The 27656-nt window shown below is 40.4% G+C and overlaps 1 long non-coding RNA gene across 1 annotated transcript in view; it reads right to left on the minus strand.

Annotated features, from left to right (window-relative positions):
* Positions 1 to 1149: 1149 nt before the first annotated feature.
* LOC138413535 (uncharacterized) overlaps positions 1150 to 27656 on the minus strand; it is a 112385-nt gene continuing 85878 nt past the window's right edge. Inside the window, exon 2 of the long non-coding RNA XR_011245894.1 lies at positions 1150 to 1230. This is a non-coding gene — a long non-coding RNA (uncharacterized lncRNA). The remainder of the gene's footprint in view (positions 1231 to 27656) is intronic.

Below are 27656 nucleotides of genomic sequence, written 5' to 3' on the forward strand. Positions count from 1 at the left end.
ACCCCCCCAACTGAACTCCACTCCCCGCCCGCTCTCCGCTTCCCCAACGGGCGCTGACCTTCGGGGACGTGTGCATTTATCAGACCCGTGGTGCCCCGGCTGCTTTGGTGACACTAGATGACCTCGAACTGATCGCTGGCCCTCGTGGTGGCGACGTCTCATTTGAATGTCTGCCCTATGAACTTTCAATGGTACTTTTTGTGCCTACAATGACCACAGGTAACGGGGATTCAGGGTTCGATTCCAGAGAGGGAGCCTGAGATCAATTATTATTAAATTATTGATGACCATATACGACAAAGAATGACATAATGTGCCACACTCACGGCTGATGAAGGGCTGGATGCTGAGGGTCAATGAATTGTGTGAGATGTGTCAAATCTGTTGGTTATTATTTTTGTTCATTATCATATGTAAACAAATGTAGGCAAGATTTTTAAAATATATTTTGCATTGAAGAAATAATTGTCTGCATTCAGATTGAGCTCTATATCATCAAATCAGTAATGATTGGATGACTAATGTGCATAACAAAGACATAAATATTACATAAACCAATCCTTTTAGCCCATTATTAAGTGGAACATAGTAAATTAAATTAAATGGAAACAGTCAAACACATCTGCAGAAGCATTGACAATTGTATTGATTTAATATACACACATACAAATATTAATAATATGCATTTTCATTAATATCTTATGCCACTGACAGTATTCGACCAACACTCACAAAGCACTGCTCAATAGCCATGAATCTATGAATGAAATTAAAATATGAAACCTTTATCTGCAGTGTAAAATCACATTGAACACATGAACAACACACAACAATACAATACTTAATCACAGAATGTCAGTGCCTGTGTTGTGCATCAATAGCTCTCACACACTAAAATCACATAGATAAACATGTAAATAAACATCCTCTCAATTATTTCGCATCAGTTTTAGAAACCAGCCAGCATCAAGGTCCACACTTTCCTGACACACACATACACACACATTTTTTACAAACACGAATCCAAACATGCTGCAGAAATGCACAATTCCCCATGCTCTCAGTGACACACAATGCAACAATTAGTTTGCAAAAATGTACCCACTTCCCGGTGATGGTAAAGTAGTTGACTACAGCTGCTCTACAGTGTTTTCCATTTTCATTATTTTATTTTCATCCTACTACATTTATTTTATAATGCTTGTGCTGTTAAGATTTCACACTATGTACCTACTGACACATAGACTTATATTTTGTTGATGCTTATGTGCATATCTACATACTTAATTTAACACTTCATAGCATATTTCATTAATTCCCTCAAGCATATCACACATTATCTAATGGATCTGAAATCCTTGATTGATTTTCTTCATTTGGTCAAGAGACTAACCTCAGTCTCAGACAGGGATCACTGTAGCTATCAGTGCAACATGTGTATAGTAGCCGCCTAGCTCAGGATTTGTGTATGCTCCGCAGTGATGTGCATCATATAGAAGTCAACCTGATAAACCCCCAGGGGCCGCCATGTTGTGCAGTTATGAAAACTGCCATGGAAACGGTTGCTTCTTAAAAATCTTCTTTGATGATTGATGTGGGGGCAACCATCAAAGGGATTGCTGGCCTGCAAATCCTTATCAAATCCAATCAAAGAACCAAAAACTCTAGACATTAAAGGATATTTCTTTGGTCCTCTGAACTACCAAACATAAATAACAAGTTCCCTTGCTTCAAGTTATTAGCTTGTGAAAATAACAGACCGTCAACTGAGAAGACCACAGTCCTCATTAGTGAAGACAACAATCCTGCCTACGGAGACAACCGCTGATTTGTTCAGTAAAAATTCATCAAGAAGACACTGCTCTCATAACTACAAATCCCCCTTTACCAAAATGGACATCCTAGTAAAAAAATTTTTTTTTTAGAAATGTATGTTCAGGTTCAGGTCTTTTAATAATGAATTCCATGTTTCCATTTTTCAGACATGTGGAACAATGCAGTCTGAGATTAAGGCTCTGAAAGAGAAGCTCAAACTGAATGATGAGCTTCTGATAAGGGAGCAGGAGAAAATGACAGCTCGCTCTAAAGCCCACATTGGTGTCCTGGCTGAACTAGCTGTACAGAGCAACAAGGTGAAGGCTCTGGAAGAGAAGCTCAAACAGAACGATGAGCTTCTGATGAGGGAGAAGGAGAAAATGACAGCTCACTCTAAAGCCCACAATGGCAAACTGGCTGAACTGGCTGTACAGAGCAACAAGGTGAAGGCTCTGGAAGAGAAGCTCAAACAGAAGGATGAGCTTCTGATTAGGGAGAAGGAGAAAATGACAGCTCACTCTAAAGCCCACAATGGTAAACTGGCTGAACTTGCTGTACAGAGCAACAAGGTGAAGGCTCTGGAAGAGAAGGTCAAACAGAACGATGAGCTTCTGATTCGGGAGAAGGAGAAAATGATAGCTCACTCTAAAGCCCACAATGGCAAACTGGCTGTACAAAGCAACAAGGTGAAGGCTCTGGAAGAGGACAATGTGGCTCTGAAGGAGAAGGTGGCCCTTTTGAAAAGGGATTTGAGCAGGGTTGAGCTTGTGGTGACAGAGATGGAGGAAAGGCAAGCTCACAGCCAAAAGATTGACTCCATGGACAAGGAGACTCAAACCAGCGATCTGCTTCAGGATGAGAATAATGCTCTTCAAGAAGAGCTGATGAAGCTCAGAGCTTCTTATCATGAGGTCTGTCTGAATCAGACTACCAACCAGGAGAAGTTCGACACTGAGCTCCAGGAGGAGAAGCAGGAAAAGAACGTTCTCCAAGAAGAGCTGATGAAGCTCAGAGATTCTTATCATGAGGTCTGTCAAAATCAGACTACCAACCAGGAGAAGTTCAACACTGAGCTCCAGGAGAAGAAGGTTCTCCAAGAAGAGCTGATGAAGCTCAAAGCTTCTTACAATGTGGTCTGCCACTGTCATGAAGCTGATGTTTCCAGTCGGGAGCTCAATGGAGAGAGTAAGGATGATGTCACTGAGGAGAAGTCTCTCTCCAGTGTTCTCCCTGAGAAACCAAAGAAGACTTCACTCTGGAAGAGAATCCGCCACGCTCTGGGGTTGAGAAAACCACAGTGTTGGAAGTAGTCAGCAGCGCCCATCCAACAGCACCTGAGCTGACCTTACCCAGTGTTGTAATGTAACGAAGTACAAATACTTCTTTACATTTCTACTTAAGTAGAAATTTCACATATCTGTCCTTTACTTTGTTATTTTTATTTCTGACAACTTTCACTTTTACTCCACTATATTTCCTAAGTAAAATGTGTACTTTTACTCCAAGACATTTCTCCTAACCATCTTCGTTACTCATTACTACAAATTAAAATCAGAAGAAATTTGAGTTGGTGACGTAATGCCGTAAACTTTTTGTAGTATATACGTGTGCCTGCAATACATATGAGAACTCTGACTAACAGTGGTGTTGCTCCGCTTTATCTATCCTTAAGGGCCACACCTGTTACGACCTTCCCCCTGGAAAGTCTCCAAGCACCGGGGTTACTTGCGTACGTTGGACTTGAATTTACCCCTGGAAAGCCTCCAAACACCTGGGTTGCTTTGGCCTTGGAGCTGGGACTTTCCCTCTGGAGAGCCCCTACCGTACCATGATGAGTCTCTTTTTCTTTTACACAGTTTTTCTTACTCTTGACACCTTTATATCTGTCCAAACCATTTACTATTTTTTTAAAAGATATTTGTCTCTGATTTTACACCATTATATTTCATTCTTGTCAGACTGCCTTTAAAAAAAAAAAAGATTATGATTTCTTCACACAAGTTATACATACACTACATACTGATTGTTACACATAGAGTATATTGTTTGATTCGTTTGATGATTCGTAATATCTGTCTTAAACTTATTGTAATCATTAGCAATTTATGTTATAATCACTCCTCAGTTTGCAGTGCAGATTAAAGGTACATAGTGACATTCATATGTGACACAGTGTAATGAACAGAAATTTTACTACACGGGCATGTCACATTATTGATGCCATCATGGAAGCACTTGCTGCCGGCTCTGCTGCTTACGTTCATGCTCCAGTAGCAGATGACGAGCATCTCGACTAAAGTGACGAACTTGGTGAACTCCGTGGTGGTGATGAAGATAACGTTACACGTTACCGTATTTTCAAGAAATATTTTCGTACGTTGGAGTGAAAGATTCTTCCTACCAGATTAAGTGCCTGTTATGCCTCCAGAGAGTGACTGAAATATTGGCATTCAAAAACTCCCCGTCCAACCTGAAGAAGCACATCGAGATAAGTTAAATACATTTTCATTCAATGAAGCCATAATGTCATGTTGGGACCTGGTATCTGTGAACCATAGTTGGGCCTACATGTGTAGTCAAAAGCCTGACCGCATGTCTCCTTTGCTCTGGAGACAAAGGAGAGCTTCTAGAACTCAGTCTCCCAGGGTTCTTCATCTTCACATTTAGGTGGTAAAACTGCTCCAGAAGTCAACTCTCAACCACTATTGGTCACTGTGTGCCCCATGACCCATGAGGTCACAAGGCCAATATAAGCCAAGTTTCCTAGCTCTCTTCTCTGTTCTGCCTCTTCCCCTGCTGACCGCTCCTGGTGGAGTAGGTTCTGGCCCTGCTCTCCCAGCCAGGGAGACTTCCTCCCTACACAAGCTCCTCAACTTCCAGCAGGCCTGCCTGGAGCAGACTGCTAAAACCTTCCAAAGGCAGTGACGCGAGAGCCTGCCTAAGAACCTCAGCACAATTGGCCACGACACAAGGTCTGACCAGCAGATGCACAACAGGAGCCACAAACCAACAAGACCACTTCACTCGACTTCAAACAGCACATCCAAAAAGGAACTTTCTCTCTTTTTCATGGACGGGTAACACAACTGGGCTCTATTATTACGCTAGGCTAAGCAAAGGACTGTTTAGTCCTATTTCTATTTCATGTGATGTTTGAATTGTGTTGTTGTGATATATAGTAATATGTTATTCGAAAGTTAATGTTAGTTCTGTTATACTGATCAGTTTCTTTGCATGCATCTAACTACTTTCTTTAACCTGGCACCAACACCTCACAAACTCATTTCCACAAACTTAACACATACATGTGATCTCAGCCACATGGTCTCAAAACTCCATCTTCATTAATGTTGCATAAGTGTGAATTTTGCCAACCTCTACACTGTCAAGAACTCCATATCCTTCAACTTTGCTAGCTATTGATGTGGTAATTTTGGTTATAGTTATTTATTTAATTATTAATCAGAGTTACAAATTTGTAGTCAGTAAGACTTATTTCTTAAATTGGCTATCTTTTCCCTTCCTTTGAAGGGTGGTGCCCCGATTTATCCTTTATCAGTTTAATATTAATATTTTTAATATTAATATTTAATATTTCTCTGATAGACACATTTATTGAATGCCCAAAAGCACACCATTTAATGGTGCCCCGCATGAAGGAAAGTACATAATCGTACCCCGGGCAAGGGAAAGTACATAATCACAACATTTTTGGTGCTCTGTGTGAGGCAAAGTCATGAATAATAACATTATTTTGACTCTTCGTGGAGCACAGCACAACAGTCAACGTTATTTAAGTGATCGCTACTGATGACGGGCTCTCCATCTTCCTCTTTAGTCGCATCCATTTTTTCCGCCTAAATATGGATTTATCCTCACCCAAAAGGCAGAGCATATTCTCCAGTCCCTGCAAAGGCTTTGTTCTCACATGTGAACTGGTCCACGCACCCCTTCAGCCAGCCACGTCAGATGAAGATTCAGAGAGACTGCATGGAGAGGACACTGTGATGGGAGAATCTCCAAGAGTAGTCACACCACTGGGGCTGTGAGGTGGCCACCTTTTGTGTTTTCCTCCTGTGGATGACTGCTCTTCAGGGTAGGACAATTTCTCTTCCAGGAGTCTTTGGAGCTATTATATATGGATTGTTGGACAGAGCTGGAATTAGTGATACTGTGGCTTAATTGTTCATTTCTTCTTTGTTCCACAGGCACAGCAGCAGTGCAGCACGGCTAATCTCCAATTGGGACATGATGTTGCAACTTATCACCTAACTAATACTATTTCCAATAATGTGACTATTCCACGGAAATAATTCAGAAAACAAAGGAGTACGCGGGAATTAAGAAAGTTTTAAAAGAGAGAGGAATCCGTTTCTAGACACCTATGGCCAGAATGAGGATACACTGGGACATGGCCATGGCAACAGGTAGGAAACAAAGAGGACACCGCAACACGAGCAAAACATAAACTACAGAAATACCGAGGAATGGACAAATAAAGCATGTAAGTACATCTAAATGAATAAGTAAGTGAAAGATAACACATGTTAGACACTGAAGACAAATAGTCTAAGAGATTGTATATAGAACTTCAGTCTTCACTGTTAGGACTGATCGGACGCTGTATGTGTGAGCTGTAATGATCACTTCATTCCCAAAACACAGGCTCTCTAGTGGTTCCAAGAGTCTGTAAGAGTAGAGCAGGAGGTAGAACATTTAGCTATCAGGCTCCTCTCCTGTGGAACCAGCTCCCACTCTGGGTTCGGGAGGCAGACACTGTCCCAGCATTTAAAGTAAAACTAAAAACCTTCCTCTTTGACAAAGCCTATAGTTAGGGCTGGATCAGGTGAGTCCTGAACCATCCCTTAGTTGTGCTGCTATAGGTTTAGACTGCTGGGGGAACTCCCATTATGCACTGAGCACTTCATCACTTCCCTCTGTCTCTCTGTCTCTCTGCCCCCCCACACCTGTTTATTTATTTATTTATTTATTTTAACATGTCATCATGTCAAAGTGTCACTTTTTCCTCCCATAGTCCCTCTGGCTCTTCTCTCTCTCTCGTTTCAGATAACTCTGGCACCGGGACTGCAGGACAACAACAACTACCATCACCATTGTTATCATTAATTACAATAACTCAGTAATTCATTAATATATATAATCCTGTTGTAGATCACTACATTGTTATTGTTATCTCTCTCTTCTCTCCCCCGCTTTCCACCCATCTCTCCTTTCCTCCCCCCTTACTTTTCTTTCCTCACCCCAACCGGTCGAGGCAGATGACCGCCCACATTGAGCCTGGTTCTGCCAGAGGTTTCTCCCTGTTAATGAGGGAGTTTTTCCTCTCCACAGTCGCCTGTGCTTGCTCATTGTGGGAACTGTTGGGTTTCTCTACGTTAATATTGTTTTAAGGTCTTGACTTTTAAATGTAAAGTGCCTTGAGATAATGTAAATTATGAATTGGCACTATATAAAAAAAATTGAATTGAATTGAATTAATGAGACAGATGCTCAAGAGAATCTGGATAACAAGAATGGACCTCACTAAGGAGGGGCCCCCATATTTCATCTGAATTTCCCCTCAACCCACGGGGGAAACGTGGGGGGCAAGTGCCTACTGTTGTATTCTTAGTTCAATTTTTTTTTTATTGCTGAGTTGCTCAATGTTCTTTGGGCTATTGTTTGTTCTCATGGTATATAGTATACATATGTATATATATATCAAGGAGTATAATGCCATTTTCCAAAGCTATAAATGAACAGCATATCGTTAGTGTCGTTAAATGTTAATGGGTTAAATAATCCAATTAAAAGGACTAAGATAATTTTGAAAATGAGAAAACTTAAGGCTCAAGTTATCTTCATGCAGGAAACACACCTTTCCCAGGAAGAGCATGAAAAGCTGAAGAAATTTGGTTTTAGAAACACCTATTACAGTACTTGTAAACAAAGGAACAAAAGAGGTGTGGCAATACTTATACAAAACTCAACAAAATTTGAATGTCTAAAAGAAATCAAGGATACAGAAGGACAATATATTATAGTGAAGGGGAAACTACAGGAAGAGATGGTTACGTTAATTAATGTATATGCCCCTCCAGAGAGTACTAAACAATTCTTTAAATCATTATTCCCAGTCATGGCCTTAAAATCTGAAGGTATAGTGATATGTGCTGGTGATTTTAATATGATAATGGATCATAGGGTAGACACAACAAGTATAAAAAGAAATAAGACACATATATCTAAATTTGTAAACATGTCGTTGAAGGAACATAAACTGTTTGATGTATGGCGTGAACTGCATCCGAAGGAAAAAGACTATACACATTACTCTACTTTATATAACACCCCTCGCCCGGGGAGTAACTCAATGTAGAACCGCCACTGCCCTTAAGGAAGGTAGATTGCCACCCTCATGTAATGAAGCAATCATATCTGGAGGGTAAAGACGCAGAATATTGTAACAATTACAGACCCATTTCTATGCTCAATGTAGATTACAACATATACACATCCATTATAGCAAGGAGATATCAGAATTTCATGACAGAATTAATTGACGAGGACCAAACTGGATTTACTACAGGACGACAAACATTAGATAACATAAGAAGGACCCTGCAAATAGTAAACTCGATACAAATGAAGGAAACTAAGGCTATATTGCTGAGTCTTGATGGCGAAAAGGCTTTTGATGGCGTAAATTGGATATTGGTATATTTAACATTAGAATGTTTTGGATTTAACAAAGAAGCCATTAAATTGCATCAATACAATATACCAGAATGCTATAGCTAGAATAAAAATGAATGGTAGTCTAACAAAAAGCATAAAGCTACAGAGGGGAACACGCCAAGGATGTTGCTTGTCCCCTCTCCTCTTTGACTTATACATTGAACCTCTGGCGCAGGCTATAAGACAGTGTGAGGAAATAAAGGGAATACATATTAAAAAACCAAAACATGTAATAAGTCTGTTTGCAGACGATGTAATAATATATTTAGAAAGACCTGATACAAGCCTAACACATTTAAGTATATAAGGATATACAGAGACCACTCATGATATAAAACAAATGTGAATAAAACACAGATTCTGGCTTTTAATTATACCCCTTCCCAAGAAATTACAAATGCTTATAAATGGAAATGGAAGTCAGAAAGCATAAAATATCTTGGGGTAACCCTAACAAAACAGATAAGCCATCTTCAGAAGATAATTCCAGCCATGTTTTCATTGTGATCAGATTCATATACAAATTAAGAGGATATTGAGAAATGGTCGACCATATCACTGGAGTTCAGTTCAAAGATTGACATTATTAAAATTAACATTTTCCTGAGGCTGTTGTATTTCTTCCAATCCCTTACTCTCAAGATACCGTTAGAAAGATTTAAAACCTGGGACAAAATGATATCGAGGTTCATTTGGAGTGGTAAAAAACCAAGAATAAAATATAGCACGCTACAACTGGCTAAGAATCGGGGGGGATTCCCATGGCACTCCCAAATTTAAAGGATTATTATGAGGCAGCACAACTTGGTCAAGTGGTGTGACAAGCATTATAACTCCAAATGGAAAGAGATTGAGATAAGGGTGGCTAACAAACCAGTGCAATCCCTTTTGGGCAACATTACATTGATAAAAACACTAAAGGGTTCAATAGATCCAATAACCTCCCACACACTGACTATCTGGGCTGATTTCAATAAAAGGCATAGATTGGAAAAGAAAGTGAGATTGTTGAGCTGGATTGCATATGATGAAAGATTCAAGCCAAACTTGAGTGACCTGACATACAGGAACTGGGAGAGGAAGGGAATCACTGCCATGTGTACAATACTAAAGAATGGAAACAACATGTCTTTTCAGGACCTTAGAGAAATGTATGGATTAAAAATTTAGGATATTTTTTTAGATAACTACAGCTAAGGGATTATATTATAAGGGAAATAGGGAGTGCAAAAATATTAAACGGAGTGATAGATGTACTAATGCGAGTATATAATGGGTCAAAAATCAAGGTGGTATCTGTGTTATATGAAAACCTCAGAGACTGTACGAGTGCTTCAACTGATTACATTAGGGCTAGATGGGAGACGGAGCTGGTCCTGCAGTCAGGCCCCGTGTTCAGCCAGGCAGGGCCTCACAACCAGACACAGGTAAGGTACTAACTATAGGTTAGAGAGCGATTCAGAGGAACTTTATCAATACCTGTATCAAGAAAGATACTTATTAATGGAGGAGGTCGTAATTCATGATTACTCAGAGTAGTGAACCTGACTGAGTATAGAGACTTATTATAATGGCCCAGTAAAGTATATGAGTTGCTTATGGACGAGGCAGTTATGTGATCCTGTAAGACAAGGCTCTTCAATTAGTTTGGAGCTGGGGCCGGTTCTTGAAACTGAGGCAAAGTCAGGGGCCGGAGGATATGAGTAATCACGGTAACAAATAAAGAAATGACAACAACATACTGAAGGAAACAATTTATTCTATTTTGCTTAACAACATATACCCAAGAGGCCGCATAGGCCCAAGGATTCAAAAATCAAACCAGGTCAGCAATAACCAAGCCATATTAATAGACAATTGGAGAAATGCAATTAACTAACAAAAACATGCACTTCATTGAACATAGCTGTATCAACACAACTTTACTAGTCATTGTCCTCAATATTTAAGATTAAACTGATTTGGCAGAATCAAATGTATCTCCACCAACAAAGTGCATTGCATGAAGCTGAATAGAATTGCAACAACTTAAAAGTGCATGGTATTCTACAAATACGAAACAAAACTGCATAGTAGGCCTCTGAATTGAATTACAACAAAAATGAATGACAATTAATGAGGCGAATAACATCATAATTACATCATACTGTTACAAAAATGAACCTTAATATGCTTGCTTGACTAACATGCCTATTAACTTGCAAGCAATTTACCTACATTTGCCATCTAATGAGAAAAATGGCATCTATTTGACTTGGCAAGAGCAGTGAAGTCAGGATTATAAGTGGTCAGGGCAATGCGCATGCAGTCATGTAGATGCTGGTCAGTAAGGGATATGCGATTATGAGTTTTAATGGCATTCATGTGTGAGAATGATGACTCACAAGTGTATGTTGAACCAAACATTGTCAGAACAAAAAGTGCAAGATCCCTTGAGTGTGGAAATTTATCACGGCTGACTTCATGGGTCCAGAATTTTTCAAAACCTGCCTGCTGCCATGACTGTCGCAAGTCACCTGATGACTGAATGTCAATGGTTTCTAGTTGTAAAGACCCCTCATCCACAGAGGATAAAAGCTCCTTTCCTTTCAATGCAAAGTCTGATTGAATGTTCACAGAGAATGGATCCTTTACAAATGTCATAACTCCATTGGGGATGCTAAAATCATAAAACCTTGAGGCAAAGTTGTTTTTCAATGAGTCAATGAAGCCGGACATCATTTCTGTGATTTGTAGGCCAGAACTCCTCAATGTGGGGAAGTGGAGCATCTTCCCAGGACAAAGATCGAAAGAGAAAAGTGAGAGCTTCCTTTGAAAAGCATGAAGCTTCTCCACAAGCTCTGCAGCTGTTTTATCCCTGCCCTGCAGCTCCAAGTTGAGGTGGTTCAAATGGTGGAAAACGTCACTCAAAAAGCAAACAGTGGCATTAAACTCATCATCTCCCATCAGAGACAGAAACTTGCCAGCGTTTTTCAACTTTGAAGACCGGAGAAACACCAGAATTTCCTCTCTTAGCTCACAAAAACGTTTCAATGCGTTTCCTTTGCTAAGCCATCTAATGTCATTGTGAATGAGCAAATCTTTATATTCAGCAGACATGTCAGCTAATAACTTGCGGAAAAGGCGGTGCTGTAAGCTGGAAGTTGACCGATAAAATCAACTCACCTCTGAGCTTGGCACACAGGAGGCTCTGGTGGATGAGGCAATGAAGTGATCTCATCTGCGGAGCCACGGCTGCCATCCTCGCAGCTAGTCCCTGCTCCCTGCCCGCCATCGAGGGTGCACCATCAGTCACCAACATGTTGACGCGCGCCAAATCCAAGTTGTTCACTTCGAAGAATGAAACGATTTTGTTGAAAAGAATCTCACCGGTAGTATGTCCCTCCATGGGAATTAGTCCAAGCAGATCCTCACGAAAACATTCCCCATCAAAAAATCGCACATAGAGGCACAGCTGTGCAACATCACTGTTATCGGTGGACTCATCCACGGCCAGAGACATCACTTCGGCCTTCCTCAGATTGTCCAAAAGCGTCTTGAAAACGTCCGATGCAAGGGACTCCACTCTCCTCATATTTGACGAGTCAGATATTGGAACTTGTTGATGGAATCGATAACGCTTTTTCGTGTTTTCTCATCTGCTACCAACTCCTCAATGGATGCTAGCATACACTCCTTGACCACCTCGGAGTCTGTAAACGGCTTTTTATTTTTAGCCAATATCCACGCCACTCGTAACGATGCCGCCGTTGCTCTCACTTGATCCGTAGAGGCCCGGAATAAAGTTTGACATCTTCGCTCATAACAAGATTTGAGGCTCGATATCTTCTGCTTCCAAGCAGCAGAGCCCAGTGGGAAAGTGGCATCAAAGTTAGCATGCGCCGTCTTCAAATGCCTTCTCAAATTGTACTCTTTACACACGGCGATGCACTCATTGCAGATTAAACAAACCGGGTTCTTACTATCCACAGTAATAAATGCGTATTTCTCTGTCCATTCATTTTTGAACTGCCTATTTTCTGAGTCAACTTTTCTTTTTTTTAAGGTGGAGAGCGACATGTTTGTCTCGTTAGCGCAGCTTGAAAGGTACGAGTCAGAACGGCCACAGTGATGCACTCTGTTGTCCCCCAAAATGTATGTCCGGTCGAAACATGCACAAGCACCTGTTTACTTGGCTTAAACGGGTGCATACCGAGGCGAGGCAGCGAGGCAGCCGTCGGGGAATAGTAGTAGTGACCATATTGATACTGACCATGATACTGACATGATTATGAGTTACTGACCATGATACTGTGACAAGACAAGATACTGACCACATCTGTTTGCAACAGAGAGACTGTGCATGTGGTGGATGTGTCGTTTTCTAGTGTTGTTTTCAGAGATTGAATTATCGGTGACGTCTGCTGTCTGTTTATGCGGGCCGGTGAGCGACCAGCGACGTGTGATTTACCTGCGGACCTGAGGCACCACAAGGGATTATTTCCAAATGAACGGGATAATTGCTCTTGGGCTATTAATCAGGGATCAACCGGGAGGATCGGACTCTTTTTCTGGACGGTCAGAGGTGGTGAGGATAGCGTGGACTATGTGTGTATTGTTTGCGGCACCTCACAACGCCACAGCTGCGTAAACTTTGGTTTCGGACGTTTTGGGATTCGGGGATAGATGGAATGAACTGTTTTCGTTGGATGAACTGTGGGACTGCGTGAACCTGGGGTTTAGGGGAAATATTTATGTATGTGATTTGTTTTAAGTTGAGTGTTTGTGTTACTTTCCCGTCTTTGTTTGCGGGCACACGTCCAGGCGGTGCGTGTTCATGATTAGTGTTATGGACAATACATACCATTCAATGCAACATTCTGGGTTTATTTCGTTATTATATATATATCATTGACTATGTGGGGGAGCCGATGACCAGGTTATCGGCCTTTTGACGTATTATTCGATTATTGTAAAATGGTGAGGCGGCGGCGCCCGTACCCAGCGCGACAGATCCACCCGTGCTCCTTAAATTAAGCGTTGTAATTTCCCCTTTACATACTAAGTGAGTTTAATTGTTACAACGTGCAATGCTTCATTAGTTTTCGTCTGCAAAATCTATTCTATAGTTATCTTACAGTGTAAGATAACTATAGAATAGATTTTTTTATTTGTATCTGAAAGAACATAGTTCCAAAGAAATCAGGTGTAATCATGACAGTGGATGTATAGTATATAGTATATAGAAGCATAGGAAGTGTCCATATCTCCATTTAGCTCAAAATCACAGTGAAAAAATATCACAACAAAACAGCTTCTAAATAAAAGTATTAGATTCTTGTGTAACCCAGGTTAAAAATCTGTATTAAAAACAATAAATTAGTTGATTGAATGAAGACAAGTGAAATTCATGGTGGAAAAATCAATTCATTAATACTACGTTTTGGTTAATAATAAAAAACAGATGTTTATCTAAAAGGAGAGATAGAACCATAATAAAATAATTTATAGAGAGTTTTAGTTTGAAGGAGACGGGTTGGAGACGGTCTGTCACCCAATCAGAAAAGAAGCCCCGCCCATTGAGCTGATCGGAGCAGGTTCACTTCCTCTGAAGTTGCCGGGAAGAGAGAGAGCAAGGCGTATTAAACAGACACTCACCATAGGAAGATAAAACAAGAAAAGTGGATCAGACTCGGAAAAGCTGCCGAAGAAATCTCCCGGGACGACCATGACCTGTGTGAGCACAGTCGGAGGAACCTCTCGGGAAGAGAAACGCATCGGTGAGCGGCCGTCTTGATGTGCTAGGCTAATAGCTAATGCAACGAGTTAAACCGTTAGCATAGGAGCTAACATCAGAGCACTAGCTCCGGTGCTGATTGGCGCGAGAGAGACACACTACGACACACCACACATTAATGCTGAAGCCCTGATCCGACATTTTAAAGGTGCATTGTGAGACATTTGTTTGCTCCTTTGTTGCACATAGAGCTGTATTATGTGTGTGTTTAGCACCTTATTTGTGCATTCTAAGCTCATCCAGCCATATTTTATTAGCTGTGCACATTACATATTTTTCTTTCTAGATGATTGATATTGTTTTATGTGCTAATTACGATGTAAAGAGCACAGGATATTTTGATACTGTTGATTTGGAGTGAGGAAGATTATTTCAATAACATAATTTGATATTTTGAGTGTTGCTTATTTTATTACTGAACATTGTGATAGCATGTTGCAACAGTAATTGAGTAAAATTGTTATTCTCTATTAGTCGTGGGACGATAACAAATTTTGCTGGACGATATATTGTCCCACGAATTATAGCCGATAAATGATATTATTGTCAACATGATAATATATCATAATAATGCACACCCTTTCAAATACAATAAACTTTTATTTTTCAGTGATTGTAATTTCGTAATTGTAATTTCAGGAACATTGAAATATCCTAAATAAATAATAAATAAAATGGCTTATCAAGTCTCGATTAACAAAACAGCACTTCAATAAATATTGAACATTTAGGCCGTTTGTGACATGTATTTTCTCGCAGGCAATTCGTTTTGTCTGTCTGTCAAACGTTTGCAGCATCTCTCTCAATGCTGGCTTTTCAACTGTACTAAAGGGCAGCATTTCTTTTGCGATGCAGCGAACTACCATTTTTGCTCCATTTATATTAACTTTGTCGACCAAACGCCTCAGTGAGTCTTGACTTTCGGGACGAAGGCTCTGCATCTTGAGGTGCACTTTTTTTTCCCCAGCTGGGAACACTGGGTCGGGTGGTTGTGCTTTAGGTGGGCATGCAACTTTGTTGTGATGCTTTTTTTTGTTGCCACCACTTTTGAACTGGCTCGTCCGTGTTGATGGGCTCACCTTGCTCATTCGGTTATTACAGATGTGGTAGAAAGTAGGGCTGGGGCGACGCGTCGACGTCATCGATTACGTCGACGCAAAAAATACGTCGATGCAAAAACTGTACGTCGATGCGTCGTCCGACCAAAACAAAAAATGGCGGCAGCGAGTAGCGGCAGCAGCAACGCCAGTGAGTCAGCTGAAGCTGAACTCAGCAAAAAAAGAACACGTATTTCGAAGGTATGGGACTATTTTACAGTGAAAGGGAGCGACTCTGTTGTTTGTTGTCTTTGTAAAATGGAAATGGCCTATCATAAAAGCACGACGGCTATGCACCAGCACCTCAAAAGGCGGCATCCAGGAGCAGCTTGTGCAGATGAAAAAACACAGTAAGTTTTAAGTAACTTTTTTTTCTTTTCTTGTTTGTTTTGTTGTACATATTATATTACGCAATGAGTCGTCACATTTTAATACCGTATTATAACATTAAACATCATAACGTACCCTGTCATTCATCCAAACACCCCCACGTACACATGCACGCACACCCACTCACTCACATACACACCCTCCTCAAACTCAAAACTGATATAAGCAGCTCTTTGTTTTGTTGGTTTTTATTTCTGAATTTTGTTTGTTTTGTTTTTTGTTGTTTTTTGTCTGCCTGCTTTGTTTTGCACTTTAGTCCTGTACTACATACATTGTTGTTTTGTAATTTCTTTTTTGTAATTTTCATTTTGTAATTGGTCACTGTCATGCCGTGACAGCTCAACTACACACATAGGATTTGATTACTTGCTGATTTAAACGATGGTAATAGACAGTATGATTAGGATATATTAAAATCCTACTATTATTATTATTATTTGTATTATTTATATATAATTAATATTTTTTTAAATTATTTTTATTAATCTGTGCGCTGTGTATGTGATTTACGTATGTTTTCAGGAATAAGCAGAAAAGTGTGGAGGACTACTTTCAGAAGAAAAAAACAACCCCCTGCACCCCCCAGGAGGCTGCTGTACTGACTGAGAGCGTCCTATCTATGATTGTGAAAGACATGAGGCCACTTGCTATGGTGGTATCAGATTGCACTACTGTATTCATTACTTGAATTTTATTTTGGAATTTGTAATTAAGAGCAATAAAAATTTATTGGAATGAAGAAATTTGTGTTTTTTCATTGAGATACATAAATTAGCATATGTAAATTGCTATATAGGTCAAATTATGGGAAAATAATCGCTAATCGAATCGAATCGAAATTGAATCGAATTGAAAAATTAATCGTTAGATTAATCGATGCATCGAAAAAATATTTGCTAGATTAATCGATTACAAAAATAATCGTTTTGCCCAGCCCTAGTAGAAAGACATTTTTTTGTACAATGTTTACTTTTTTTAGTACATCAGTTTGGCTGAAATCTGTGGTGCTTCCACCTGCTGAACACAGAATAAACTATAAGTACCAGTCTTGGCTGCTTCACACAGCTCATATTACATGTGTAAAAATTATTGTAGGCTATTGTATTGTACAGTATCTGTAAATAATCGTGTTTCTCCTCTGTTCCTTAATATCTACAGATATGACAATGATTTCAGCATAAAACATCCTTTAACGTGACTTTTTTCATTTCATTACATGAAGCACTGCAACACCTGATGTCCTCTGAATCCACTGTGGCAGCAGCAACAAGGTGGAGATCGGCAGCTTCAGGCTGGTCAACATGTTAATAATATTGAGTCAATTTCTATAATGAATGAACACTGTTATCACAACAATGTTCATCTTTTACTTTCTGATTTGATAAACTTTAGATAAAAAGTCTTTTCTTTTTTGCCATAAGAGACAGAACACGGTCAGCACAGCTGTGTCCCTCAGGTTCGTCCGTCCCTAATAAAATGACAGGAAACATAAAAGTATGGCATTATTGCCGAGATAAGTGTTACTTTCAAACAAAGTCTATGTCCTTATATTCTGTGGATATTCAACTATGTATTTGAATATGGTTTGGGATTAAACAGTGTACTACAATGAATGTGCAGTATGGAGTTCTTTCACATTAAAAGTATTGCATTTACAATGTAATGCATCATGTGCAATCATTTGCTTTAATTGTTAGTAAGTTATGAAAACAGGTCTATACCTGGTAGGTAAACTGTTCATTCATAAATAAAGTCCAGCTCAACAAGTTTCACACTGCAGCAGCTGCACTAACGTTATTTCTGAACCAATAATCTAATAAAACATTATTACTGAAGTTACCCACAGTAACATAGTCAAGCCAAATAGGTTGGGGAGCTGAACAACTTTACATAACGTTAAATATCTAACTTGGTGGAGCTCATTCACTAAACACACAGTCGCCTTCAGTTTAAAAGATTTATCACCATAAACTCTAACGCTCCTCTCTCCGCTGTGTGAACCGCTTCATGTCATGCCGCTCCAGTTAGCATTGCCATTACTGCTGGCATGTTGCCTGGAGGTTAGCGGAGCTAAGCTAACCAGCCAGGTACAGAGACAATGATACCTGCTCATCACTACTGACACGTAAATAAAAGGCAGTACTTTACACACCACAGACACTTCTCCGTCAGGACAATCAGCCGAACAACAAACGATAATATTCACATGTGAGTGAAAACTCCTCCCCAGACCCGGTCGCGTTCGGTGACGGTAATTAGCCTGTTAGCTCAGGTGAAGCCGAGCAGACCACAGGCTAACAGCCAGAGTGACGAGCTAACAGTGAAGTAACGTGTCAATCAAGTGATAATTATTCACAATTTCAAACCTCTGTATTACCCCCCCCAGAGTTGTTACGAAGGAAGAACTTACTGATTGAGACTAAAACCGTTTTTTGAACCAGGCTGTAAACAGGTTTAATTCTGCTCTAAAGTCTGGCGTTTTAACATGGGAGTCAATTCCCATTGACTCCCTCTTGGAGCCAGCCTCAAGTGGCCACCCAGTGAACTGCAGTTTTTGGCACTTCCGCATTGGCCTCAGCGCTCAGCCCGGGATGTTGCCGCTTGGTGTGGAGCCAATGCTAGCGGCCCTGCCTCCCCCCACAGAGACAAAGAGACTGGATGACTGACAAGAGGGTTCATTCCGCTATGGAACAAACGCCCCCAGGTGCTGAGACCGAGCACAGAGTGAACCCTCTTGTCATTCAGCCTGCTTGGAGGCGAGAGAAGAGGAAAACAAACGCACATGCACATGGCAATATATCGAGGTCGGAAAAATTATCGAGTTCATTTTAATTTATCGTGCGATTAATTGATTTATTGATTATTGGCCCAGGCCTATTCTCTATTGATAAAGAGTTTATGTAGATTTAACATGATTAATGTACTATAATTCATTTTTTGAGATTTGAGAAAATTAAGATGAATGCTCTGATCCAACTTATCGTAGGTCAGGTTTTTTGATGGACCCATTGAGAGTTTGACCTACCTGGATGTTGGAGCCAGTCAAAGTTTGATGGCGAGCCAGACCCCGGAGGATACTTAGAGATACTACGCCGTGGAACCTGAATCCTTTTACACTTTACATACACACACACACACACACCATCCACGCAACAGTGCGGTGGGACTGATTTTCCACCTTCACGGTGTTGACTGAACAGTGACTGAAAACAGGTGAACTGAACTTTAGAAAAAACGCAGCTGTAAAACTTTATTTTATTTTTTATTTTCTATACTTACCCGGGTAAGAGTTGTGATAATTTGTCTGATTGATGTTTTTATTCATCCTTCCCATCCTGTAATAGATAGGGAAGCGTTATTGTTTCTTAAGGAGTATACTGAGTTTGTCTCATTCCTGCGTCATCGTTTGATCAATCCTGGGCTCCATAGTCGATCTTAGAACTTCTGATTTCACTGGTTATTGAACCTAGTTACTATTTTTCAGTACTTTTCTCTTTTCCTCTCAGAAGGGTTACACTTGTATAGTTTTATTTCATAATACATTGGTTCATTCATTTGTATTTATCAGCATGTAAGCTTGTTGCAGTGTCTCAAACCCAGTTTTTCATCAATGTCACAGAAGAACAACAATGAAATGGACGGCTACACACCAGAATTGTATGGACCTGAGGGCAGAAATTGACCTTACTTTGGAGGAGATGGACGACAAAGAGTTGTTGGACATGATCTGGGCAGTGGTCAACAAACTGTCAGAGGACACAAATAACCATCCACTTCCTCAAGATGTCCCTGCTCAGGAATGGCATGACTTGTTCAACTGGACTGGTTCTGATGAGGACCCCCCCCAATAGCATCACCTCTCAGCTTGGAGCAGCATCCTCCTGAAACCCAATGGTGAACTGGCTGCTGCCATAAACCACCAGCAGCTAAGTGTCCTGCAGTCAGGCCCTGTGTTCAGCCAGGCAGGGCCTCACATCCAGACACAGGTAAGGTACTAACTATAGGTTAGAGAGCGATTCAGAGGAACTTTATCAATACCTGTATCAAGAAAGATACTTATTAATGGAGGAGGGGGTAATTCATGAGTACTCAGAGTAGTGAACCTGACCGAGTATAGAAACGTTTACATTGGTAGAAACCTCCCGTTTGGCACAAAGAAATTCTTCTTTCATTAAATTGTAAAAACTGTGCATGATTGATTTCTTCTGTGGTTGATTAAAGAATCAGTGGTGTCAGTGATAGTGCTGTGCTTTAGAGTTCTGGGAAACACCACAGAGCAACTACAGGTTACAGATATTATTCATCTTTGGTTCATCATGTTCAGGAGGACAATATTAAGATCAGGACAGAGATTATACAAGGCTGGGTTAGGTATAAATGTGTGTGGTGGTGGTTTTAACTCTCTGACACCAAGGGGACAGATGACACAGAGGATGCAGGTTGTCTTATCTCTTATTTTGTGTCTGTTCTTGTCTCCAGTTCAACAATGTGCCATCAGGGAAGCTGACCAAACACCTGGAGGTGAGGCTGGCTCCTGTTGGATTATTGTAAGTATCGCACACATTAATGCAAACACACCTCTGAGCTACTGTTTCTATGTGTCTGATTGTGTTTATGTAGCAAAGGAAAGGGGGTTTACGGGGCTCCAGGAGACAGACTTCCTTTTCCCGTGAACAACCGCCACTCACAGTAAGTCTGCCTGACTAGTTCACAGTCACCTTGTCTGTCATGAATTTATATTTCTTTGATTGAGATGCTTTCATGTTCTTTTCTTTCCTCACACTTTTAAACATTGGTAATTCATGCTTTCTGTGTTTTTTCTGTTTTTCCACAGAAAGAGTAAATGTGAGAGCTAGCAGGATGATGACATGCCGTATGTCAAGCTTTCGAAGACGGAACAGACACTAAACGCTGTTGCTGAGCTCGAAACTCCTGACTGTGCAGTCGTTGACCCCAACGTTGAAAAGAGAGTATGTGTCTTTGCTTTGTAGGTTTGAGACTCTGTGTCACACAAACCTCATCCAGCTGTGTCTATGACCACACTTCTAAAACTGTTCTCTAACTATAATTCTTGACATCATGACACATCTATATATCCAGATTTAACTTGTGCAAAACAAGAAAGACACCAGTTCATTGTTGATATATGCAACTTCTGACCAAATGTATTTCCGCAAATATTTTAATGACCTATTTTTCTTATAGTAGAGTAGGTTTTAATAATGTGACTTTACTTTTACTTTTGTTAATATAAAGTATTCTGTTACATTTCATTACTGGATGAATAAGAAGTATTTCAGTGGGCAGAGAAGAGACGGGGACTTTGATACTGATTATAAAGGCTCAGTATAGTGTATGTCTTGCTTATGGATGAGGCACTGATACAATCCTGGATGAAAACTATTATAACTAACAGGTTGTGGTTTTAACTCTCTGACACCAAGGGGACAGATGACACAGAGGATGCAGGTTGTCTTATCTCTTATTTTGTGTCTGTTCTTGTCTCCAGTTCAACAATGTGCCAGCAGTGAAGCTGACCAAACACCTGGAGGTGAGGCTGGCTCCTGTTGGATTATTGTAAGTATCACACACATTAATGCAAACACACACACACACACACCTACCTCTGAGCCTCCGTTTGTATCTGTCTTCTAATGTGTCTGATTGTGTTCATGTAGCAAAGGAAAGGTGATTTACGGGGCTCCAGGTGACAGAGTTCCTTCTCCCTGTCCAGACACAGGAGGCTCTGGAAGAGATGGCAGCTGACACTGTCGCTGCTGTCCAGACACAGGAGGCTCTGGAAGAGATGGCAGCTGACACTGTCGCTGCTGTCCAGACACAGGAGGCTCTGGAAGAGATGGCAGCTGCCGTTGCTGTCGAGGCACAGGGGGCTCAGGAGAAGATGGCAATGGAATTGAATGCTGCAAGAAAAAGCTCTCTGTCAGCTCTCCTGTTTTCTACTATGGATTATCCAATGCATCTAGTTGAGGACAATCTTCTTCTCCAAAATTAAGTTAAAATAAAAAAAAAAGATTACAATGGTACTTCAAGCTCCTGAAGTTTGTTACATTCTCCTATTTGTTTTAACCTGTAATGGAAATTACATTTAATTGCATGAGCGGACAATGGTTGACCAAATTGTTAATCTAAAAAGGGTAACCTTAAGGTTTATGATGGTGGCTTAAGAGACACAGAAATTGCCACCACAATATCCAACCAGATGTTTTTTCATTTATCCGACCACTTCTCGTTTATTCGACCGGACGTCGTTGCTCCGGTCAGATTTCTCATTTATCCAATCACATGTTGTATATCCAACCAGATATTTTGTCATTTATCTGACCACCTCTCCTTTATCCAACCGGACATTGTTGCTCCGACCAGGTTTCTCATTCATCCAATCACATGCTGTATATCCAACCAGATATTTTGTAATTTATCCAACCACCTTTCGTTTAAAAAAAATGAGAAACCTTGGTGAGACAAACAAGGGGTGTTTGGATAAATTCATGAAGTGGGATGATTCAGATCTGTACAGACATTTTAAGGTCTTCTTCAGTGCATAAAAGCAGAAGAGATCGTTCTGTGCTTGGTTTCTCCTCAGAAACAGATCTCTGTCTGCTCAACAAGCTTTAAGATGATGGAGTACATGACAGTGGTTGTCCGATGGTGCCGTGTGCCACAGCCTCATATCAATTAAGCCACATCAGGTCTTGGTGGTACATGAGCAGGTGGAACTGTACAGAAAATGAGACCCAGCATTTGAGAGTTATTTGCGCTCACCTATCCAGCGCTGGTGTTTGGAGCTATATAGCCAAACTGTTCTCTATGTCATATGTTGGGGTTGCGATGATGTGAAGATGATGAAGGAATCTCCGATGACACCGTCTTGATTGTATATAAAGGTTTAATACAAAAAGTTCAGCATCAATACAAGCAAAGCAATCTGCCTGGAGAGAGATTCGGGGCCAATGTGAATCTTCTGTCGAGGCAACTTCATCTCCTCGTTTATATAGGAGGGTTGTTTGCGTAAACCTAAAGAAAACACATCTGGTTTCTTATCCAGCTCTTCACGGTTATACAGTGACAGGAAGGGAGACGACACTAGCTCAAATTTAGTGTTCCCCTTCGAACTGTGACCTAACACCCTACCATTTGTTCAGGCTTTCTTTTCCTCAGGACCTGTGAACATCAAACATACAGATACATTTCTTTTATGGGGAGGACTACACATGGCATTTCAGACACCACATATTTCCCCCCTTCGAGACTACGCAGAGTCTCGAAAAACAAAAATAATAACATATATGTTTGAATTTGTGATTTAGCAGCATTAAGTAACTTTATGGAGTGCGAGAGTGAAAAACCTGTCAGGTAGCTATCTTTCCTGAAACATCCCTCAATCAATCTAGACAGGAAAATTCTCTCACAGCCCCTCTGCCCGTAGTACTCCAGACCAATCAAAAAAAATGAAGAATTTAATAATCTGTATATGAATATTACTTAAAAAATATATATGGAAACCTCAGAAAAATAAAGTCAAAAATGTCCAAATTCAGGCTGGTCGACCCATCGCACCTTCCAATGGACCTGTCCTTGCCTAGCCCCAATATCCCTAGACATCAAAACAATCAAAAAATCTGAGGTCCCAATATATTCACCCAGTAACAACATCATTCTTCAAAAATTATTGTAAAAGAAAATGTTATGAAAGTTGAATAAGCATTATCAAAGATTAAAACAATATAATCAAAAAAATATATAAGAAAAGACAAGAATATATCACACTGCAGCTCCTTCGCAGCATCGACTCTCAGTGTAGTGTCGATGGTGTGGTGACTTCTAGACATGTTATCACAGTGTCCTTGCTCAGAGTCCTTCAGTCCATTCTTATTGTCCATGTTTGAGTGTCTTAATCCCTTCATATCCCCCAATATTGTTCTAGGAGGAAAGAAAAGAAAACACCAAACAGTATCTTTTGCAGAAACAATCAAATGCATAGAAATGTATTATTCATGACATCATATTATTCCCAATTATGAGTCACACTTTCCATTTCCCCCCTTTTATAATAACATTCTATATATATAAAAAATACCAAAAACACAGGGCGGATGATAGACTGCACCGAGACATTGTTTAATTCCTAGTTTTTGCAGTATTAGTTTTATCGTTGTATCCACAAACTCTTTGCCATTATCTGAAGAAATTCGGTCTGAAAGTCCCCATCTACTTATGACTTCTCTATACAAAAATTTAGCTACAGACTGAGCATCCTTCCGCTTGGTTGGACAAGCTTCAGGCCATCGTGAAAATCTGTCCACAACAACCAGCATGTATCTTTTTCCTTCAACTGGTTTTATCATGTCAACATAATCCACTACTAACTCACGCATTGGACCTCTCGGAGTTGGAATGTAACCAGGAGATACTGGTACACCCCTCCGAATATTATTTTTCAGACAGATGGTACATCTGCCTATAACAAAGTCAATTTGTTCAAGCAAGTATGGTGCCCAAAAACCATACTCCTTTGTGATTTTTTTCCTAACTTCCCCCCTTGCAACATGAGCTAACCCATGAGCTTCCTGAATCATCAGACCTAACAGGTCTGGAGGTGCTACTATCAACCCCACATGATTTCTCCAAAGTCCAGTAGAATCTCGGGTTGCACCTCGATCTAGCCAAAGCTCTTTATTTCAGATTCTGTAGTAGTTTAATCAAATCCTTGTGACATGTCTCTTTATCTGGTGAACAGATGATAATATCATCCACATATTGAACAACAGTGCTTTTTAGTTCCTGATTTATCCCTGCCAAATCATCTTTCAATACTTTATTGAAAATATGTGGACTATGTTTGAACCCTTGTGGCAATCTCTTATACTCATAAAATTGTCCTTTGTATGTGAACCCAAATAGACCCTGGCTTTCTAAACTAAGTGGAACACTGAAAAAGGCACCACATAGATCTAATACTGTGAAATGTGTTGAATCCGGAGGAATTTGAGTTAGCAAAGTATGCGGATCCGGAACTTCTGCTGGAGAATCAGCTACTACTTCATTTACTGCTCTCAAATCATGTACCAGGCGATAAGAATCGTCTGGCTTCTTCACAGGTAAGAAAGGCGTGTTACTTTGAGGATTCTGTGTTATCTTAAGAACATCTGCTTTCAGAAGTCCTTCAATTTGTGGTTCAATCCCTTGGATTGCCTCTTCTTTTAGTGGCTACTGGTTCTTCCAAGGAGGTCTGACTCCTGGTCGGAGTTCAACTTTCGTCGGTTGGGCTGACTTCACAAGTCCAATATCAGTACTATGTCGTGACCATAAGCATTCTGGAACTTGTTGCAGCATCTCCTCTCTCATAGTGTCTAAGCTCTCATTAACACTGTAGATTGACTCATGTGTCATCCGCACTATTTGTGGCTGTCCCTGTCCTTGAGCAGAGATCATAATCTTAATGAATCGTTGATCTTCACTTTTCCAGATGGCAAGGTTCTCTTTCACCGGTCGAAAAACAACTTCCTCTGCTTCTGTCATCATTCCTCCTATATGCTTCTACTCATAGTTATCAGACACCAACAAGGTGACATGTGGTGCACTCTTCTTGATAGCAAACTCTTTGTCCAAATAGTCATCTTTATTTATCTTCATAGCTGCTCCTTGTGGTCCCAAGATTATACAGCTCGAGCTGAGTTGAACTTGCTTTGGTTGTCGACTCAACCATTCTTCTGAGTTTGATTTGGTATCATCCTTGAAATACTTAAGCGTACAGTGTAATGGATACTCTGGAGGCTTCGCATCAGGCATGTTTGATATGATAAACTTCTTCCACAATTTAGCTGGTTCCAAAAAATCTGGACCGAGATTTCCAATCCAAAAGACTGAAGAGCCATCAGTCTCCGTTGTCATCGGTAATTGGTGAATTGCATCATCTGGTACTTCCACCAAACAACCTTCCAGTGTACAGTTTATTACACAGTTCAGTCTACATAGAGCATCTCTTCCCAAAAGTGCAATTGGTGTATGTTCTGATACCAGTATGGGTATTGTAGTTTTCAAATTTTTGTAGCAGAGCTCAATTGGTTCTGTAAGAGGAATCAGCTGTTTCACTCCCTACCAGTTTGATTTGATTAAGTTTTCTGAGAGTCTCTTGGTCCTGTTCCTTCTGATCATGTTCCTTTTTCCTATAGAGCTCCACTTGATGGGCTATGTGATCTGCATACACACCCTTTGCCATGCTTCCAAGTCCAACTTCCTCTGCTAGTTTGCTCCTCACTGGTATCAGCAGCCCCTTCTGTAACTTGGCTCGCAAAATTGACTGCTCCATCTGATTTAGATCTGGATCGTTTCCTGTAACATTTCTCCACACTTGATGGGCTCTTGACACATAGGCCCTCGGGTTCTCTTCCTGTCCCAATGGCTCAATTAGAATATTGTCCGGATGTACATTTGTTGGAAATGTATCCTTCAATGCTCTCCACACTCGACCTCTTCTTGCAGCAAACAATTCTGGATCATTCACAGCAGTCCCCACATGTCAAGTCAGTCCTGCTTTCTGTAAAATCTCTTCCATAGCTGGGACCCCAAGGAGATTAGCCAAGAGTCTCACACTCTTGATCTTGTCCTGACATATGGCATTGACATAGAAAATGTAACAATATTCCAACAGAACCCGCTTCTGTCTGACCATTTTTTACTTACATTTGAATTCAGAATTGTTAATTACGTCAATTCTGGACGGAAAGTCTATTACAGTCGATGTTTATCTGACAAAACTGTTCACAAATTTAAAGAACTGCTCCCCTCCTCACTTCCCTCTCAGCCATGTGTCAGTAAAATACAAGAAGATTATCAAAACCTTACTCCCACACTAGTTGATAACTTTGTAAATAGTACTGCAGCCTCACTAAAAACAGCACTTGAAGCTGTCGCCCCATTAAAAAAGAAGAAAGTAAGTCAGAGGAGATTAGCTCCGTGGTATAATTCCCAAACGCGCGTTCTAAAACAGACATCGCGGAAGCTAGAAAGGAAGTGGCGCTCCACCAATCGCCAAGACTTCCACCTAGCCTGGAAGAATAGCATTATAAATTACAAAAAAGCACTTAGAAATGCCCAAACCTCGTATTACTCATTACTAATAGAAGAAAATAGGAACAACCCCAGGTTCCTCTTCAGCACTGTAGCCAGGCTGACAGAAAGACACACCTCTACTGACCCATCTATTCCTCTAGATCTGAGAAGCAATGACTTCATGAGCTTCTTCGCTAATAAAATTACAACCATCAGGGATAAAATCCACGACCTCCTCCCAGTGAATAACACGGATTCATTGTCTGGTCCTGAAACCATAGCACCAGATTTATGTCTAAACAAATTTTACTCTATTGATCTTCCTGAACTGACCTCGTTAGTTTCATCATCCAAACCAACTACTTGTCAGCTGGACTCTGTTCCAACTAGACTTTTTAAAGAAGTCCTCCCCCTAATTGACCGTTCCATTTTAAATCAGATTAATATGTCTTTGCTAACCGGCTACGTACCACAGGCTTTTAAGGTAGCCGTTATTAAACCTCTGCTTAAAAAGCCTACGCTTGATCCAGAGGTTTTAGCTAACTATAGACCCATATCCAACCTGCCCTTCATTTCCAAAATCCTAGAAAAAGCCGTTGCTAACCAGCTGTGTGGTTACTTAGATAGTAACGGTTTATTGGAAAAATGTCAGTCAGGATTTAGAACCTATCACAGCACAGAAACAGCACTATTGAAAGTCACTAATGACCTTCTTATGGCATCAGATGATAGACTTGTCTCTGTCCTCGTCTTGTTGGACCTTAGTG

Source organism: Paralichthys olivaceus, chromosome 13, assembly GCF_024713975.1.
Source record: "Paralichthys olivaceus isolate ysfri-2021 chromosome 13, ASM2471397v2, whole genome shotgun sequence".
Taxonomy (NCBI): domain Eukaryota; kingdom Metazoa; phylum Chordata; class Actinopteri; order Pleuronectiformes; family Paralichthyidae; genus Paralichthys; species Paralichthys olivaceus.